The 13,762-nt window shown below is 39.7% G+C and overlaps 1 protein-coding gene across 3 annotated transcripts in view; it reads left to right on the forward strand.

Annotated features, from left to right (window-relative positions):
• The first annotated feature begins 1,317 nt into the window (after nucleotides 1–1,317).
• LOC110827057 (uncharacterized) overlaps nucleotides 1,318–13,762 on the forward strand; it is a 79,659-nt gene continuing 67,214 nt past the window's right edge. The window contains exons 1-2 of one of the 3 annotated variants that reach the window (XM_022058318.2): nucleotides 10,992–11,256; nucleotides 11,428–11,783. The gene's annotated coding sequence lies outside the window, so the exon portion shown is untranslated. Of the gene's footprint in view, nucleotides 1,498–10,991; nucleotides 11,257–11,427; nucleotides 11,784–13,762 lie in introns of those variants that run through there. The other 2 variants (XM_022058320.2, XM_022058319.2) reach the window with 2 other exon arrangements.

A 13,762-nucleotide genomic window follows, 5' to 3' on the forward strand; every position in this document is an offset into this window, starting at 1 on the left:
ATATTTATATCTCTTGTTTTTAGCGTGGACATTAAGAAACTTGCATAGATGTGGTGTCATCTGACAGGTTCGTAGCTGGTATGTTCTTATTCCTACCAGTTTTATACAAAATTATGATGGAGGACCAAAATTCATAACTGCTGTGAAATTCCTCTAAATATAGAAGACTTTTGGTACATATTTATTTGATGAGGCTCTTCCCATATGCTTAATGTTCCACACATATACAAAATGTATTCCCCTCGCCCAAAATGGACCTATTTAATACTGGTAACAGCACATTCAGCAGACTCGTCTGTCCATAATGTACCCTAACCACTACATTCTCTGGTGGTGCACGTCTTTCACCCAAGGAGAATTTGTACACGCCTGTGAACAAGTGAAATAATTGAAGTACTGCCTGACTAGGTGGCTGGAAAACAAATATGTTTCTTTTATCTCAGATTTGTCTGTAGGACCCAGTGTGACCAGTGGAAGATTTCATTTTGTTCAGCTAGTCGGAGGGAGTCTGATTTTGCCATTGTAAGTTGGATCTGCTTGCAGTGTAACCACAGCCTTAGAATGTAGCAGTGGAGACAAATGTCCACATCCAAAAGCTCAAGCTTCAATAAAGAAAATTATGAATGATGTTTTTGAGACATTTGTGCAGTGATGATAGCAAGCTTTATGTGTGAGGTTTGAAGATTGGCTATGACAGGTTCTTTACCTCAGTTCTTTGAGATATATGCAGGGATAGTATCTTCAAAATCAGGCTGGTTACTATTTTCTGCTTCCTTTGCAATACATTTGTCATTGATAATCATCCTGTTAAGACATGCATTGTCCCTACATAGTGGAAATGTTTAATTCACGTCAGACCAATGGGCATGTAGGTCCAAGATGAGAATGGTGTTATGATTAATGTTAATGTTTGTATAATGATGGTTTAAGAGGTGCCCAGTAGTGGGGTTTCGTATTTGTGGCTTTCTACTTAAAATTTCTGGTACCAAGGAATAATTCAGTCTTAGCCCCCACCCCAAATGGTTCGCAATGTATTCTGAAATTGATAAAACTGTGTACTCTAGATTAGTAGGGCCAGGAAATATCCTGTGCATTAAATAGTGATGGAACATTTTATTCTAACGCGGTCTAAAACAACCAACAGAGTTAGGTAATAGAATGGATTTTAGATCTATCGAAAAATAATTTCTGTTTTACAGAGCTGAAAAATTTCTATCATTTAATCTGGCTTGTGGGCTTGGGTAAAAAGTTTATTAACAGTTCGTTCTTACTTCGAGCACTAGATGTCTACAGTATCTTCTTTCACTCAACTACGAAGTACTGTATCGAAGTGTCTCGATAAATCTCATTAAGGCGGTAATAATTTTGTACGTCCGATAGAGTGTATAAAGTGTGATTAATTTTGGACTTTTTGAAACGGTGCTTTGCTGAGGGATTACGGGAAGAAAGATTCATCAATTCGCAACTGCGTTTCATTTGTGAAGTAGAAATTTCGAGGTAAGTGAAGCACGTAGACGTAGTTAGGTTATGTTTGTCAGGTGTTGCTGCAGGTATCTACATTTTGAGCGGCATGCAAGAATGAAAGGACGGTGCTGACATGCATTAAATACATGAACAATATTGCCAATATTTACAGATTCAACAGTCTGTTGGCTGAAAATAGCTCAGTCACTATAGTGGTCTGATCCCCTACGGGGGAAGAGGATTTTTTCTCTAGCCTCTGCGTCCAGACCGATTCTGGGGCCCACCCAGCCTCCTATCCAATGGGTACCGGGATCCTTTCCAGGGGGTAAAGTGCACCCGGAACGTGATGCTGACCACTCATCCCCTTCTAGTACTGAGTTCAAGAATGAGTAGGAGCTTCTTTCCCCCAAGCGCCTACATGGCGTATAGTTGGTCAGCTTTACTTTACTTTGCATGTGACAGCTTCAGAGCGAGAATAACGAGAACAGATAAACCGTATCAGCCCGTCTCGCTGAATTAACTAACCGCGGGGAAAAAGTGTTACAATTCAAATATCAGAAAATTTGATGAAGTGAAACATCAGGCATTAACATGAATAATAATAATCCGTGGCGTAACAGCTCCAGAGAGCCAAAGCCGACTAGCTTGTGACTGCTGGCCTCACGTTCACATGCCTAAGCAGAGATGAACGATCATCCAATCAGATACAGGGTGACGTGTGGTCAGCACGACGAACCCACAGCCATTGCTAGTTTTCCTGACTGAATTACGCTACCTATTGTAGCTCCCCAGTTTCCTCACGATGGTGGGTTGGCACCGGTCGAAAATCACATGAGAAATTTCTTCTCCCCGGAGACTCGAACCAGCGCGCATTCCGTATCACCGGTCCGAAGCATGAAGCCCCAGACCGCGCGGGACAACATGAATAATACCAACAATAATTATTATAATAATGCACATAAGTAATCAGATCAGTTTCATGGTTGTCCGGAGGAGTAAAGTTGCAGCATGAATGCAGCCACAATGTTTCGTTACCTTGAAATCTTGTTAAAGTATGCAGATATATGAATACAATCTATTTTTGATGTTGCTAAGTGATGATAAATACCGGAAACGCGTCATCAGCGCAAAGTCGACACCTGCTTGACACTGAAAGAAGAGGTGATAGGTGGAAGGGATGGGAAGAGAAGTCGGATTCATGGCACGTGTATGAGAGTGATGAACTTCCGGCGGAGATCGTCGTCGCACTGGAATTCGTCGTATCAAGAACAAGTTACGCCGTACAGATTACGGAATCTCGGGTGTCAAGCTGTATGACCAATGTTCGATTCTCGTTGGAGCAGGATTTTGTTTCTTCGCCATCACAATCAGAACGAATTTTTAGATCTGAGGATCTCACGGCGGTGAGTTCGAAGACGGCTGTCTTCTGCATTGTGGCGCCGCGGAGTCTGGTAGCCCTTTACAGACGTTTGAGAACTACTTGCCGCCACCAGAACGAATCTGGGACCAATCTGACCTCCGATTTTTCGAGTACAGTTTGTTTGTTATTATTGTTTGTAAATCTGTATTGAAAAAATATTGGTACACAAAATATCGGCTGTTAATCGGTTTGATCGGCTAATTCTCGGAAAAATTCTCATCCTCCCAAGAATACGAGAGCTTTTGTGGAAAAAATAGCTGGTCTAGATCAGTGGTATTCAACCTGGGGTACGTGAAATTTAAAAAAAATTATGATAAACACTGAATAATCAGTAATGTAATTTATTTAATTTATTTTAGATGTAGATTAAATACTATGCATAACTTGAATTATACACCAACAACTTTGGGGGTACAAAGTTGAAGAGAAATTATATCTGGGGGTACGCGAACAAAAAAGGTTGAATACCGCTGGTCTAGATAGACCAGTTTTCCTCAGACTTTATTCACCCGCGGCACATCCTAATTTGTCAACTATACATGACGGCATACCACATAATTTTGCCTCACGAAAAGGGGGTACGAAGCTATACATGGCCATATAAATCTTTGCTTTTATTACAATGCAGGCATATGAAAACAAAACATAACACATGTTAAATACAACTATCGATGATGAACCTGTGTGTGTATTACAAATTATAATTATGAAAGATAATATATTGCCTTTTTGTTACTATAACGTGCTAATATTAAATTTCTTATAAAAATTTACGGTACTCCTGACTTAAACCGTGCGGCGACACACTGGCGTGGAGATTGAAGAATGGGCTTCACCTGTGGCCTCTGGAATGAAAGGCAGCGGAACTGCTTCACGTTTAACAGCATTGTGTTATCTCGTATCAATTTATACAGACTTTTGTCGCGGTAGAGTTTTCTAGACTTTGTAAATATCTCCGTATCGGTTAGTTTCTTTGATCTACAAACCATTCCTTCGATTTTGCACATGGTAATTATCATCCCACAATTGCTCCATCTTGTCTTATCACCGCGCCGTGATTTGTGCGATAGTTCTGACCAAGCAGCACATTATCATACCCTTGGTACTACGTTAGGGACTTCGGCGTTGAACTGCTACTTAGCTGGTCTCGAACTGAAGCTTCTGTCCTCCAATACATAGAATTAATTACAGTTGAGAGTGCAGGTGTCTCCAAAATGATGTTCAAATGACTGGAACGTCGATCCTGCTTGTTATCCAGGTTCCGCTTTCAAAACTCTGCCCGGAGACAGGCTATTCTGACAGATTCTTGTGATTTTTGTCAGTTTCTTTTTGAGAATACCGGGATAGTATCTTAAATTAGACCACGATCGCTTCCTTACTTATCCTTTCCAATTAATTATTAATTAATCATAGGCTACTTCTCGTATCATTCGATGCTACATAGTTATAGCTACTGTCAGAGTCGTTAAATAAACAACTAATAAAACAATATAAAGCGCGTGTAATAACGATTTTTTTGCGAAGAATCCTTACGCTTCAGGAATAAAAAATAACATGTTTGTTGTCAGGGCAACTTTAATTTTATTTGTGACACTAGAGGAGTATGCAAAATCACGCACATTTTAATTCGCAAATAAATTCATTTTTGTATGCTACGTCTAAGGGATAAAATGACACATCTTTGTTCGACCGTAGATGTATTTTATTCTTATATATCAAGCCCTAAGAACATATGAAGGGCATCATGCCAGAAGGTCGTATCAACATATTTGCATAATCGGAGATACTTGGTGTAATAACATAAAAAGAGCGGGTTATCTATTCTGCCAGATGGGCGTAATGTTGAGACAGAGATACAAACGTTAATTTTGGCTCTATGAACACTGACAATGCACATTTGTCAAACCAAATTAAACGTACAAATTGTCTCGAGCAAATCATTCATTTTGAAGTTGATAGCCCTTCTGGCATGACGCCCTAGATTTAATAGGCTGTAAGTTGGACACTCGCTGGCTGTGAGTCTGTGTGGGGCGTGATTGTGACGTGAAAGCAACGAAGTTCGCCTTCGTTCTGTTTTCCGATGTGATTGTTAGGACAGGCAAAGAATCCCGTTGCTGGTGGACTTGGCGTTGTTCGCTTCAACAGGCTCTGTAACGGAACCCATGCATGTCGACAGAGTGACGGGGCAGTAGGAGAAGACGTGTGAGATGTTGAAATTCATATCTTGTATACATAGATGGGAACAAATTTTTCTTTTTGGAAAGGTATCTTTGTCAACAGAATGATGAAGTTTCGGAGAATCAAACTACGCAAATACCACACCTGGAAGAAATTGAATCGTATACGAGCTGCAGGGAGGGGCCTTGCGGGACTCTGTTTAAAATTCTTACAAAGAGAAAAGATTCGAAGCCGGTAGCAGTAAGTTTAATATTGCTGGCGCCAAGCTGTGTATTTATTGAAGAGTGTATTATTATATCCGCTCTGAGATCACAATAGAATTAATATAATTTAATATACTTTCAGATACAATTCAGTCGTCACGGTCGCCACCAAGAACCTGAAAACAACTGTTTTTTATTACCTCACGCACATACATAGTTTGGGGCAGATCATTCATGCAAAACAGATATTTTACAATTTTTTCTCTGACAATATGCAGGAATGTAAAGGAAACAGTTTTAAAGGCCCCTGTTTCTGTGATGGAATGTGGTGTAGCTCAGTCAGTATAGAGACTGATAGTGGACCGGGGTTCGATCTCCGACTGGGGTATAGGATTTTTCTCTAGCCTCTGCATTTGAACTGGGTCTCGGGCACACCCAGACTCCTGCTCAATAGTTACCGGGGTGCTTTCCCGCGGGGTAAAGCACGGCTGGTGGTTGTCGCTGGGAGATCACACGGCTCGACATATCAGAAGACTTGTTTTAGAGAAAATCTGAAATCTCGCCGAAACAATTTTATTTTATATGCAACTGGCATTGCTAATTTCGGTGTGCTAAAGTTTAACGGGACTTTAACAAGTATAGTAGTACACTGGTTGTTGCTATGTCACTTCCGGGAAAACCGGTAGAGAAGATGGATATACAAAAATATTACAATTAGTTAACTGGTTGCTTTTATTTTCACCAATTTACACATTTTGCGAAACTTCTCGTCGATTTGAGATTTGGTTTATAGAGTTGTTCACGCTAGATTAATAACAGCTGGACCCACATTTGTGCATATTTATATGTTTCCTGCTCTGAACTGCATTATTAAATGCAAGACTTACATAATATTAAGTATACTCTAATACGTATTATTACCTAAAATATTAAAATATTCATTATCAACATTCATATCAGAACGTTATATGTGCATATGGTTTATAACTATTTCTTAAAGAAGAAAAGTGAAACTTAAATAATGACAGGTGTTAAAAGTGAAACAGTGGTGGAATTTACGGTCCTGGCCTTTCTCTCCGTAGGGAGTCCGTCTCATACATCACATTCGATGTATAACCGGTCGCCCTTCTCCACAAGAAGGAACCCACCATACAGTTACGTAAAATGTTACTGACAGTGATGTAACCACATTGACAGCAAACAGAACATACGGAAAACGAGTTATCTGTTCTTGCGTCTGAGAATAAAAACTCATCTGTGGACGGCAACCTCAGCGAATTATTCTTCTTGTCTGTCCTTACCACAGCTAGAGCTGCTCGTTGCACAGATACCAGTTTATTACTAGAATAGTCCACTTATTATTGTGGTTTTTGAGGGACACTGGGGCAGCTTTATCTTCTTGACATTCTAGGTTCTCACGGCAACGAGTATGAAAATTAGTCTTCTGGGATGTAGCGCCGTGTAGTCTGGTTATGATGGAAACAGAATATTTCAAACGTCGATCGGTTTCTACCAGACTACACGGTGGAACAGACGCTTGTCACTTTAATGTTCTTTAACCCATACGAGATCTCTGTACTAAGATGCTCAGTCCCCACTTTTGCAAGTAAACTAACTGTTTATTTACAGTATTCGTTCACTCAGTGGTACGTTACAAATTGTAGATATTATTATGAGGAGAGTTCAGTGCATAGACCTTCTGACGTACTGATATTCTAAAACAATGTTTTTTTAGTCATCCTTACGAATGGCACATATATTACACAGTTAATCGCTGACAGCTTGGCTAATTACGTGTGTGTAAGTATGCATGCACGATCCTCCAGTAAGTCCCCAATGTGGTCTCTTCACTACTCGTTTTCCTACCAAAATGTGTACGTCTCCCATAATATCTGGTGAAGAGTGCAAAGCATGAAGCTCTTCATTATCCCTTTATGGAAAGTCGGGACTTCTAAGTCCCTGTAGTGGATGATTCTTGTAGTTTAGGATGTTGGGCTTCTGGCCTGGAGGGACTGCTGATTTCTCCTTGCTGTAGGATCCTCTGTGTGCACCACGTGGTAGGAGCGTCTTGATATGGATGTGAGGGACCTACACAGATGCATTTGGACTTACGTTTTGTTAAGAAACATAATTTCGGGCCACAAAGGGTTATACATTTTTCTACAGTCGTCAGCATTTTGGACAACTTCAGATTGAATTCTGGCCGGGTATCAGTTATTATGACTGGGACTTTTTTCTGAGTACATCAGGCGGATTCTGAGATATTAATTTCAAATAAATTAGAGCGACGTCTTGCCTATCCGTCATTTACAGTCATCTTATAGTATCTCACTGAACGTTACATAAAGTTCACAGCTGATAAATCGCCTTAAAATAACAATATAAGTAAAAAAGAATTGGTATACGGAAACAAATTCTGCAAAGTAGAGTACTTTATTTCCTGCAATGTATTTCAGTAGGTAAACTGTATACTTGGGTTTCAGTAACTGTAGACCATTAGAGCAGAGTCTTGTTTGAAGTAAAACTTTCTTTATATTAGTGAGGCGGGTCTAACTTTCTCAATTACGACTGTCCAAACCCGATTTATGAGCATGTTTCGTGCCTATGAAGGTTTCTCTCGACAGGTTTACGTTGCTGTGGCTGAGTGTTACCATAACAGGTTATGGCTGGTTCGTGCTTCATATTGCAATGTCCTTTGGATCAGGGCGCTGCTCTGGCCCCAGTTCTAGTCGCTTTTTCGCTTCAGTCTCTTGGGAGTAACAAAACCTGCGAATATTTAATTTAATATTTTATTTGCAGGCGCTGTACTTAATTTTCATTTCATTTCCTTCTTCACCTTCGAAGCAGCTATGATAGCATGGAAAAAGGAAGCTCTTGTCAGAAAGAAATAATTTTAGAAGAAGAATTTTTCGGGTTTAGATGACCCATGAACTCTCTGGGATGATTTGAAGAAAAGTATTATTCGTGACGACGTATAGATACGTGAAAGGATGATTTATTTGTGTTAACAATATTGATCTCCGAATACACGTAAAAGAAATGTAATTTTGATGAAGATATTTCCTGCAAAACTAAATCTTTGAATGACAGAGTATAGTTCTAGCTCCACGTGAAGTAATAATGGTTACTGTAATAATGCAATATTACGGTAATTAACTGAAGTACGATTTATGAGTGGGAAATGCTGTATAGCCAATCTACAGGGATATTCTGCGCGATTATTTATCTCATATGCATTTCCAACCCCATATTATTTTTTCTGTAACCACCCCGAAAGCAATGAAAGGACTGTTGTTATCTCTACAGAAGACGAAACTCATCATTTGTACCTCCAAGAAAACACATCCTACCTCCATTACAAATGACAATCGATTAATTACGTTCAAGGGAACAATTGCCATTAATTATGAGATTCAGTCGAAACGTTTATATAGTTTGATTAAAATGCACGTTTAAATTTATTCTCAAGAAAGGAACATAGCTATTGAAGGTGTTGAATGAAAATTGTTGATCATTTACGTCTTTCAAGCAATATAAACGACGCAAAGACTGTCTTGTAATTTGTACGAGGCAAATTTGTGGTAGCGTACAGAAATGAGATGGAGAGGGCAGCGTATGATACACCAGGATCTACTTAAAATAGTCTCGCGGTGAGTTAACCAACCACCTTACAAGTTGGTTAGCGGAGTCACATCTCTGGGACGGTCTTGCGCCGGTCTGGGAACGGTCCAGCAAGCAAAGAACGCAACAGGTTGAAAGATACTGTACCTCTAAGCTCACTTGTTCACCAAGTCCTTAATTACCAGGGACACATCATTACTACAGAGTCAAGCCGTGGTGAGACGGTCATCTTCGAGATACGAGCAGGGTACCTTCGTTTTACAGGTCATGTGCGTTTGTTGTGTGGACGTTTTATAAGTTTCTGGTGTTTAATGACTGGGAGTATGAGTTATCAGAATCGTCAGTTGCATATATTAACGATTTATGTCTGAATAAACGGAGGAAAACCGGTCATTTGAACCAGGCTCAAACCCGGCCTGGTGGACCCGAACATTATTTGTGCTCCCAGGCTGCTGACCGAGACCCAAAGGTAGATACCAACGTTTCGGATAAAAATAAAGTCTCCATCGTCCACGGCTTCGGGGTTTTAGTCTGAAAACCTCAAGGAGAGAGCTATTGAGAGACATTGAGATAGATGTGAGAATGTTACTGAAGAAGATCTTAATCAGAGTGTGAGAATGTGGACCGAATTCATCTGGCTCAGGATAGGTTTATTGTGAACACGGTATTGGACCTTTGCGTTGTGATATTGCTCAGAAAGCAGATTATGGATTCACGGGTACTAACGTCCTGCCTAGAATTTACAATTCTTGTAACTTTATGCTACCATAGGCACAGATAAGGCTGTACATTCCAGAAATACAGATAAAATTATTCGTAAACAGTGCAAAACATGTGACATTGATCTCTGCAAACAATTTTGAAACATGCGACAAGTAAATCCGCGTAAAATTGACATTTCTTATCATCGTATTTCAACTGTATAAGAAGAATGAACTGTAAAATTTCATCATGCATTTAATGACATGTGTATTTTGTGTTTAGAACATTACTTCATGGAGCAGAGTCCTTCTTGAGAAGTTAATAGTACGCTTAGCTAGACAAGAAACTAAAAGTTTCTTTTAATGGAAATCGAAGGTTCATTACCGTGTTCACAAGATCCCCCCACCGGTCCCTGAACTCAATCCATCTCTCCAAACCTACTCCCTAAGATCCTTTTTAATATTATTCTCCCACCTTTGCTCAGCTCTTCCGAGTGGTCTCTTCCCCTTAGGTTTCTATCCAAAATGTACGCATTTCTTATCTCCCCCATGCGCTACATGCCTCGCCCAGCTTATCCTTCGTGATCTGATTATCCTAATAACATTTAGCGAAAAGTACACATTATGGAACTACTCGTTATGCAGTTTCGCCACCCTCCTGTCACTTCACCCCTCTCAGATCCAAATATTCTCCAAGTCCCCTGTTCTCGTATAGTGTACTCGTAAAGGTCATATTATGTTTTCTCGTTGGCTTATGCTCACGGACGTGGATGTAGTAGGATCGGAAGAGATGCCTTTCTAACCATCTGAAAAGTCTCGTATTTGTCGGAGTGTAATGAAGGGAATTAATTAGTTATTCGATGAAGCAGACGCTTTGTACCCCGTGCTAATTCGCACTTGTTTTTTTATTATTGCAGAAAGTAGGCTGTAAATAAATAACTCACCAGTTATTGTTAAACTGTTGATAAACGTTATCATATGAATCCGAATCAAGAGAGGTTGGTTTAGGACTTTTCTTTGTAAGAAAGACAGGGATTGATGGACAGATTTGTCGTCCGTGTTGGTAAAAGTTGTAATGTTAGCAGCAAACGAAATTCCAGAAAAAAATATGTTTTTACAAGTTCAATTTACGTATTTGTTTGTGCTAATCAAAAAGTTTAAATTCGTGTGTGTTAATCTCATAATGAACGAAAGATAATGGGCAAGGTGGATTTGTAGGTATAATCGGGTTTCGGCAAGCTCCCGAGCTCCAGCGTAAACTGCGTTGGCAGGTTATTTGCATTAGTTTATTCGAAATTTTACTAAAACCATAGGAAACTGAATGCTTGTGATCAAGTGGCACATCTTTTACTCTCTAAGCTCTTTGCAACTGGTCCTGCTAGTCCATGTAGTTGGTGTATAGCAGACAACGCGGCAACTCGCAGTTCGACGGTTAGAGGTTATGAAAAGTCGGGCAGAGTTGCTCTAAGACAGGCAGGAGAGTGGTGTTGAATGGGACGGAACAAAAGAAAATCCACGATTGCGTGTTTAGCGTGTCTGTGAAAAGATCTGTTTAAATGGCTGTCTTTTGATGTGTTGTACAGTGAATGTTGTACGTGAGAAATCTGCAATGTTACGACTTGCGGAAAGTGTTGTCTGTGCAGTAACTGTTACTACATGTAGTGATCGGGTAAGCAGTGAGTGACTGCATGGTCGTTGTGTTACGTGCTTTTGTTCTGTTTGCGGTACATGCGCACATGTCTGTGTATTTGTTTTATTTATTGATTTTTTGGCCCTCCCCTTACACCGCCATTTCATTGTTATCTTTATGTTTCTTCTTTAATATTTTCCTTACTTCTAGTCTTGCGTATTGAAAGGTGTGACAACTGAACTGGGAACTGATTGGGAATAATAGCGGCTATATTATGAACATCAAAATCTTTCGTGAAATAACGTCTGCAAAAAGAGTGAAGTATTTTTGCCAGGAAGATAAAGTATTTTATGGTATTTGTGGCAATTCCTGATGCATCGTTTTATTTTAATTTGTTTGAGCAGTAGTCTTAAGTGACAGTGGACTTTTAGTGTTAAAATGTGTTGGCATAAAGGCAGCAAAGAGTGCGACAAAGACAGTAAATAACCACGAATCGTCTGACTGAGCAGTATCGGGTTATGTGATGATGAACCGATGGTTTGGTTCAAGGACTCTGAGAGCGACAGGTAGGCCACTAACCGACCACACTGCAAACTATTTTTATTGTTTAGTTCTCGATCCTGTAAAACGTTATCTATGTTCAAAATTGTGGGTCCCATGCGTCGGCAGCTGAGGTGCTTATTTTGTCCGCATGGCTACATAGGCACAACAAATACTTCACACATAGGTACTTTGCATTGTAGCTTTTATGTCGGTAGTCTTTAAATATTGGTGTAACTGTCATACTTCGTCCTCGAAAATAAACCCAGCAACGATCTGAAAACCGAAGGCAGAAACGTGTTTCAGCAAATGACTTACCGTAACGATTCGAATACTGTACTGATAGTTTGGCCTCTGTTAAAAATTCCTGTGTTCGTATCCGGCTACAAGTTTAACACAGGCTACCATTTAAGACACGGTGTTTAATACAATATTTATGGTATTGTAGTAGCATATTTAAATTTGAGCAAGTCATTATATTAAACAAAACATTTCTGCCTCCTTCATCGCTATCATTAGGTTCCCACGTCTTAGAATTACTGACGTATTAAGATGTCATGACAGCATTTGTAAGGTCTCACCATACAACCTTGTCTTTCGGTTTGTAACAAAGAATTATGAATTAGATTCTTGGTGTCCGTGTGTTTTTTAGATCTAAAGTGCTGCGGTTTATCCATCGAACGTGTTTTTTGTGTCGTATCTGTTCTGAAAATGCAAAATGCCCCAAAAACATGTTTACACAGTAGGTTAATATTCAGTTTTATAATGTGTATATATCTGCATAGATGCCAGAAAATGATTGTCTTCTGAGTTGTTGTGCCGTGTAGTCTGGTATAGGTTTACAGAAGTTTGATAAGTGCTTGCTGCCTCCATCGTCAGAGCGATCGCCCTGATGATGAAGGCAAACATTTACCAGACTGCATGATGTAATAGTGAAGAAGACAACCATTTTCAAACTCGCCGCCGTGAACACAGTGATGAACGATTGGGTTTTGGGAAAATAAAGATTCGAAAAGCTGAATTATTGTCATCTGCTCAAGGAACAAACTACCATGAAGTTCGCTAAGAAAACGTCATGGGTCTATCAGGTTTAGAGAACCAGGAAGGTGAAAGACTCGTGACGTCCAATTCTGTGCCTTTCATCACGGAATTTTCGGGTACTTTACTAGCAACAGCTAGCAGTTTCGATTTTGTTTGCCGGTCACTGTTTTCGTCTCTCAAAGATAGGCGAAATCGCACGTTTCGCGAGAGGCTTACGCCAAGCATGCCGTCTCTGGTCATTCCATCAGTTTATTACAGTTAATGTGTCCGTGAGGTCTAAAGAAGTAGTCGTTTTAGAGCATTCTGTCCATCTGCTCAGCGAGTAATCACGCTGTGTAGAAAGTCGTGTAATTTTGGTCTTCTTATTCAGAAAAAAGTGCATAGCTTCGTTTATGTATCTAACAATGTTTTACTGCAGCCGTTATCAGGAAGTTTTTAGTTCATTGTACTGTAGGCCAAAGAACTCGCTTGTTACGGGTCTGTCCGTTTTTAGTCTGTTTCAGCACAATAGGCTACTACTACCAAGTTTCATTGGCTGTCTCATTTTGTTCTTGCCTTTTATTAATACATTCTCATTGTTCAAGCTCAAGCTCATCGTTGTAGTTTTAGAATAATCACTTCAATTCAGTTCTTTATGTTATTGTGCCAAAGCGATAGCAAATGGTCATTTACATATACAGCACAAACACAAATAAAAAAAACAAACAAAGTAATGAACGCAACTAACAATAAACACATATATAGCCTAATAAAAATTGCACAAGAGGGTTTTTTTGTTATCAATCCTAGGATTGGTTGGCACCCCATTACGAGGTTTTACTTGCGAAGGTACCACGGTGGTTTCGCCTATCCATCAGACACAAAAGAGGTTACTAACATTGTAATAATGATAATGAACATCAGACCTGTTCGGACCGAAGGAGAACCGAACTTAAAGGGGATTGGAGGGAAGGAGACACGAACT

This window comes from Zootermopsis nevadensis, unplaced genomic scaffold, assembly GCF_977971745.1.
Source record: "Zootermopsis nevadensis isolate Lab colony 2312 unplaced genomic scaffold, Znev_1.0 Znev_ptg000004l, whole genome shotgun sequence".
Taxonomy (NCBI): Eukaryota; Metazoa; Arthropoda; class Insecta; order Blattodea; family Termopsidae; genus Zootermopsis; species Zootermopsis nevadensis.